This window comes from Schistocerca serialis, chromosome 7 (assembly GCF_023864345.2).
Source record: "Schistocerca serialis cubense isolate TAMUIC-IGC-003099 chromosome 7, iqSchSeri2.2, whole genome shotgun sequence".
Lineage (NCBI taxonomy): Eukaryota > Metazoa > Arthropoda > Insecta > Orthoptera > Acrididae > Schistocerca > Schistocerca serialis.
In genome coordinates, this window is record NC_064644.1 from 96,119,390 (window position 1) to 96,125,142 (window position 5,753).

At 44.4% G+C, this 5,753-nt stretch overlaps 1 pseudogene; it reads right to left on the reverse strand.

Moving 5' to 3' along the window:
* Positions 1-5,318: 5,318 nt before the first annotated feature.
* On the reverse strand, positions 5,319-5,436 carry LOC126413412 (5S ribosomal RNA; annotated as a pseudogene).
* Positions 5,437-5,753: the final 317 nt, after the last annotated feature.

A 5,753-nucleotide genomic window follows, 5' to 3' on the forward strand; every position in this document is an offset into this window, starting at 1 on the left:
GAGACCGGGATGCCAGACACGGTCGTAGGCCTTTTCGAGGTCAAGTGAGACAAAAATGGCGGAGCGACGGGAGTTAAGCTGGAGGGAGTCGTGAACTAGCGAGGTTCCCACTTTTAGATGCAAAGGGCGGCTTCTTATTGGCTGGAATACGTCAGCGATATGGCGCGTAGCGAAGTGGTGCCCTCTACTTCCATAGATGTAGTTGCTATCCCGCGTTGCTTGCAGCGCCATCCCTTGAATCAGGAGGTAAAGTGCGAGAAGTTTTTCTCTGCGATTTTTCTTCATCCAGTGCACTCTTCCAAGTGTTGCTAAGTGTATAGCCGTTGTCTCTATTAAAGTTATTATCGCTAAGTCTAATTTCGACTGCTTCCCGGATCACAGAGTCCCAGTAATTCGATGTGTGGGCTATTACTCTGGTTTCTTCAAATAAAATCTTATGCTTGTTAAGCAGACTATGTTCAGCCACCGCTGATTTTTCCAAATACCTGTATTTCAGGTGGCGTTGGTGCTCTATGCAGCGGTCGGCAACGGTTCTTACAGACTGGCCCACGTAATTCTTGCCGCATTCGCAAGGAATAATATAAATTCCCGGCACTCTTAAGCCGAGACTATCTTTGACTGGTCTCAACATTTCCTTAATTTTCCTAGGTGGTCGGAAAACTGGTTTTATTCCTTGCCTCTTCAGGACTCTGGCTATCTTGCTCGTTGTAGCACCGCAAAAAGGAAGCCGCGCTATGTGTTGGTCCTCTTCTTGTATGTGGCCGGCATCGTGTCTTACTTTCTTGGACAATACTGATTTAATTTCACCGCCAGAATAACCATTCCTCTTGAAAACAGTCGTCAAATGGTTAATCTCGGGACCGAGGTGGTCCTTGTCGGAAATAGTCCTGGCTCTGTGTACTAAAGTATTCAGCATAGCTCTCTTCTGAGACGGATGATGGAAGCTATGGCTATGCAGATATAAGTCTGTATGGGTTGGCTTCCTGTACACAGAAAGGCCCAGTCGTCCATCCGGCTTTCGCTCTACCAACACATCTAAAAAAGGTAACTTCCCTTCCTTCTCTACCTCCAATGTAAATTTTATGTTTGGATGTACACCATTCAGATGTTCGACGAACTGCTGCAGCGTGTCGCTGCCGTGTGGCCAGATTAAAAAAGTATCGTCGACGTATCTGTAGAAGCATGATGGGCGGAGGTGAGCACTGCTCAGGGCTCGTTCTTCGAAGTCCTCCATGAAAAAATTCGCTATTGCTGGTGACAGTGGCGAACCCATGGCTGTTCCATCCGTCATTTCATAATAATTTCCACTGTATAAAAAATAAGTGGTCGTCAAGGTATGCCGGAGCAACTTCAAAATTTCTGAGGAGAAATGAGCAGCCAACAGTTGTAATGTGTCATCCACAGGTACTTTGGTGAACAGAGAAACCACGTATACTATACTATTACTATATTTTTTGCAGCAGCAGCATCAGAGGCAGCAGCTGACGAAAAATTAATACACATTGCAGTGACGGTATTGTTATACCGTTACATAACTATGATGTACACTCAGATGACGAAAGTCATGGAATACTTCCTAATATCGTCTCGGACCAAATTTTGCCAGCGTATTGCAGCAACTCGACGTGGCATACTCAACAAGTCGTTGGAAGTCCACTGCACAAATACTAAGCCATGCTGCTTCTATAGCAGTCCATAATTAGTGAGTGTTGCCGGTGCAGGAGCTTGTGCACTAACTGACACCTCGGTTATGTCCCATAAATATTCCATGAGCTTAGCGCTGCAGGTGATGTGCTCCTAGCAAAGGCACTCTCGTCGGTCGTCTGCTGTCAAAGCCCATTAATGCCAAATTTCGCTTCACTGCCATAACGGATGCGCTCGTCCTACGTCCCACATTGACTTCTGCGGTTAAAAATGGTTCAGTTGGCTCTAAGCACTATGGGACTTAACATCTGAGGTCATCAGTCCCCTAGACTTAGAACTACTTAAACCTGACTAACCTAAGGACATCACACACATCCATGCCCGAGGCAGGATTCGAAGCTGCGTCCGTAGCAGCAGCGCGGTTCCGGGCTGAAGCGCTCGGCCACAACGGCCGACTTCTGCGGTTACTTCACGCAGTGTTGCTTCTCTGTTAGCACTGACAGCTGTAGGCAAACGCCGCTGCTCTCGATCATTAAGTGAAGGCTGTCGGCCATTGCATTGTCCGTGGTGAGAGGTAATGCCTGGAATGCGGTATTCTCGGCACACGCTTGACCCTGTGAATCGCAGAATACTGAATTCCCTGACGATTTCCGAAATGGAATGTCGCATATGTCTAGCTTCAACTACTATTCCGCGTTCAATTCCCGTAGTGCCGCCATAATCACGTCGGAAACCTTTTCACATAAATCACAGGAGTACAGATGACTGCTCCGCCAATGCACTGCCCTTCTACACCTTGTGTACGCGGTACTACGGTTATCTGTATATGTGCATATCGCTACCCCATGACTTTCCACCTGAATGTAGAATTACTGTAGGTGTAAAACACTAGTCCGATATAACTGACGGCTTGAAGTGTCTAATCTTATCAGTTAAACAAAATAAATGTGTGTCTGTACGAGCGCTAATCTCTCTCATCTTGTTCTCACTATCCCTGTACGAAATATAATTTGGGAGCAGCATAATGCTCGGACTGTTTCCTGTGAACAGATGTTATCTAAATTTACCCAGCAACGTTCCAGTAGAACTACATCGTCTTTCTTCCCCAGATATCCAATTAAGATCCTGGACCGTTTCCGTGACAGCGACGTGTTGCGATCTCAGCAACGCGTCTATGAATTCGGTCCATTTCTGATGTTCCGTCAACTTGACAAGGACTCCAAAAGTCGGAACAATACTGCACTTTGGTGTAACTTACTCGTAGGTGCACTCCACTTTGCCAGAACACTTTCAACAAATCGAAGTCAAACATTCGTGTGTGTGTGTGTGTGTGTGTGTGTGTGTGTGTGTGTGTGTGTGTGTGTGTGTGTGTGTCGAGAACGCAGGAGCTCAAATACGCTATCTTGAGGCAAGTTTTACCACGATCAGAATCAGCTTAAATTATGCTTCCGAGAAACGCCTGATCCACGTAGTGTACGGCCGACTGTAATGTATTGGTGCGGTTCGGTTCGTATGTTCTTGTTGTTGTGGTGCTCAGTCCAGAGACAGGTTTGATGCAGCTCTCCGTGCTACCCCATCCTGTGCAAGCTGCCTCATTTCGGGGTAACTACTGCAACCTACATCCTTCTGAATCTGCTTAGTGTATTCATCCCTTGGTTTCTCTCTACGATTTTCACCCTCCACGCTTTCCTCCAGTACTACACTTGTGATCCCTTGGTGCCTCAGAACGTGTTATAACAACCGATCCCTTTTTCTAGTCAAGTGGTATCACAAATTCTTGTTCTTCCCAATTTTTTCAGTACCTCCCGATTAGTTACGTGATCTACCCATCTAATCTTCGGCATTCTTCTGTAGCACCACATTTCGAAAGCTTCTATTCTCTTCTTGTCTAAACTATTTATCGTTCATGTTTCACTTCCATACATGGCTACGCTCCATGCAAATACTTTCAAAAAAGGCTTCCTGACACTTTGATCTATACACGATGTTAATAGACTTCTCTTCTTCAGAAACGCTTTATAATGCTACAGAAAGGACGTCTTTCTGACTTCATTACAAAATATAAAGCTCAATTTATTACATAACCGAACTGCATAAAGATAAGCTATCAGTTGTGCGAGGGGTCGTCTACGAAGTACGTTAGTTTGGCCACACAAAGCAGCAAAAGCAAAAAATTTTAATGTACAGTTTTATTGTACAGAAGAATACATTGTAAAAACATAAGAGAGTTACTCAGATTTCAAAATTCACCTTTTCAAAGACGGATGAAACGGATAATACTTTTGACAACAGAAATAAGAGCTACTCCTGAAATTTTGAAATATCCTACTGTCTAATTGTTCTGGAATGATTGAATTTCTCACATTCCATTGGTGCACATTTAATGAGGCAGGAATCACCGGTAGCAAACAGTATTAATTTTAACATTTGTCTGGTGTTATTAATATTCATGTGGCATGCTGTTTGTTTCTTAATAACGATTTCTTCCCTCGTGAGCACTAAGAGCGATATGAAAAGTGTTGCTGAACAGCCCAGTAGCATGTGCACTAACACTGTTCATTGCGATTTCTCTTGCTTGGCGAGTGTGTTATGAAAATGAATGCATGGTAGGGGTACGTAACAGATGCTGCACCATTTTTGCCAGTTGCTCTGCCCGTTCGCTGCACTTAATATCACGGAAACCCTGTATCCAGTGCACATGAGCTATCTGGGCAGCTGTTTAACCTGCTGAGTCTTCTCAGCACGTTGCCTACCAAGGGATATGCAGTTTTCCGTTCGGCCGCCTTTGCAAAAGACTGTCGAGCACTCATCACGTCAGTGTATATCAGGACTTTGTCGACTTTCATATCGACGATAGAAGTAATAAATTGATTAACGAAGTAATTGTTCATTGCACAAAAGCGTGTAATCAGAATAATGACTGGAGCACAACCAAGATAATCTTGCAGACATTAATTTAAGGAACTAGGGATATTCACAGTAGCTATATAAGAAATTTGTTGTTAATGACCTACCCCAATTCAAAAATGGTTCAAATGGCTCTGAGCACTATGGGACTTAACATCTGAGGTCATCAGTCCCCTAGAACTTAGAACTACTTAAACCTAACTAACCTAAGGACATCACACCCATCCATGCCCGAGGCAGGATTCGAACCTGCGACCGTAGCAGTCGCGTGGTTCCGAACTGAGCGCCTATAACCGCTCGGCCACCGCGGCTAGCCTCCAATTCACAAGCAGTACCTATGTGCGTAGCTAAAACACTAGGTGAAAACTGATCTTCACTACTTTGGGTCAAATCTAACTTTGACACAGAAAGGGGTGAATTGTACCGCCACAAAAGTCTTTAGACACTTACCAAAGAGCATCAGAAGTCTGACATAGTCAACCAATGTTTAACAACAAATTTAAATAATTTCTGAATAACAACTCCAATTAATCGATGACTTTTTAGATATGAATTAGTAGTCTTAAAAGCACTTCGTCTTCAGGCCACGAGTGGCCTACCGGGACCATCCGACCGCCTTATCATCCTCAGTGGAGGACGCGTATAGGAGGGGCGTGGGGTCAGCACACCGCCTCCCGGTCGTAAGATGGTATTCTTCACCGAAGCCGCCACTGTTCGGTCGAGTAGCTCCTCAACTGGCATCACGAGGCTGAGTGCGACCCGAAAAATGGCAACAGCACATGGCGGCCCGGATGGTCACCCATCCAAGTGCCGACCAGGCCCGACAGCGCTTAACTTCGGTGATCTCACGGGAACCGGTTTATCCACTGCGGCAAGGCCGTTGCCGAATTAGTAGTCTTAGAAAAAGTAAAAAAATAAAAATACTTGATTTTTGGCTAGTAAAGAAACCTTTTGGTAAAATAATAGTACCACATCATTACGAAGTGTGGTATTCGTGATCTGTGGAACAAGTACAAATCTAATGTAATCTGATGAATGGCAAATAACACGATTAATACAGATGCTTATCTACGTAACGAAAGTAATTGGTCCAGCCCTGTTTGGTCATAAAAAACTGCGGCTCGTGTAAAGATATACATTTTGGAACAATATGTGTACAGTTTTATCAGTCGTATAAGTTACGATGCAATTTAGACGCTCTC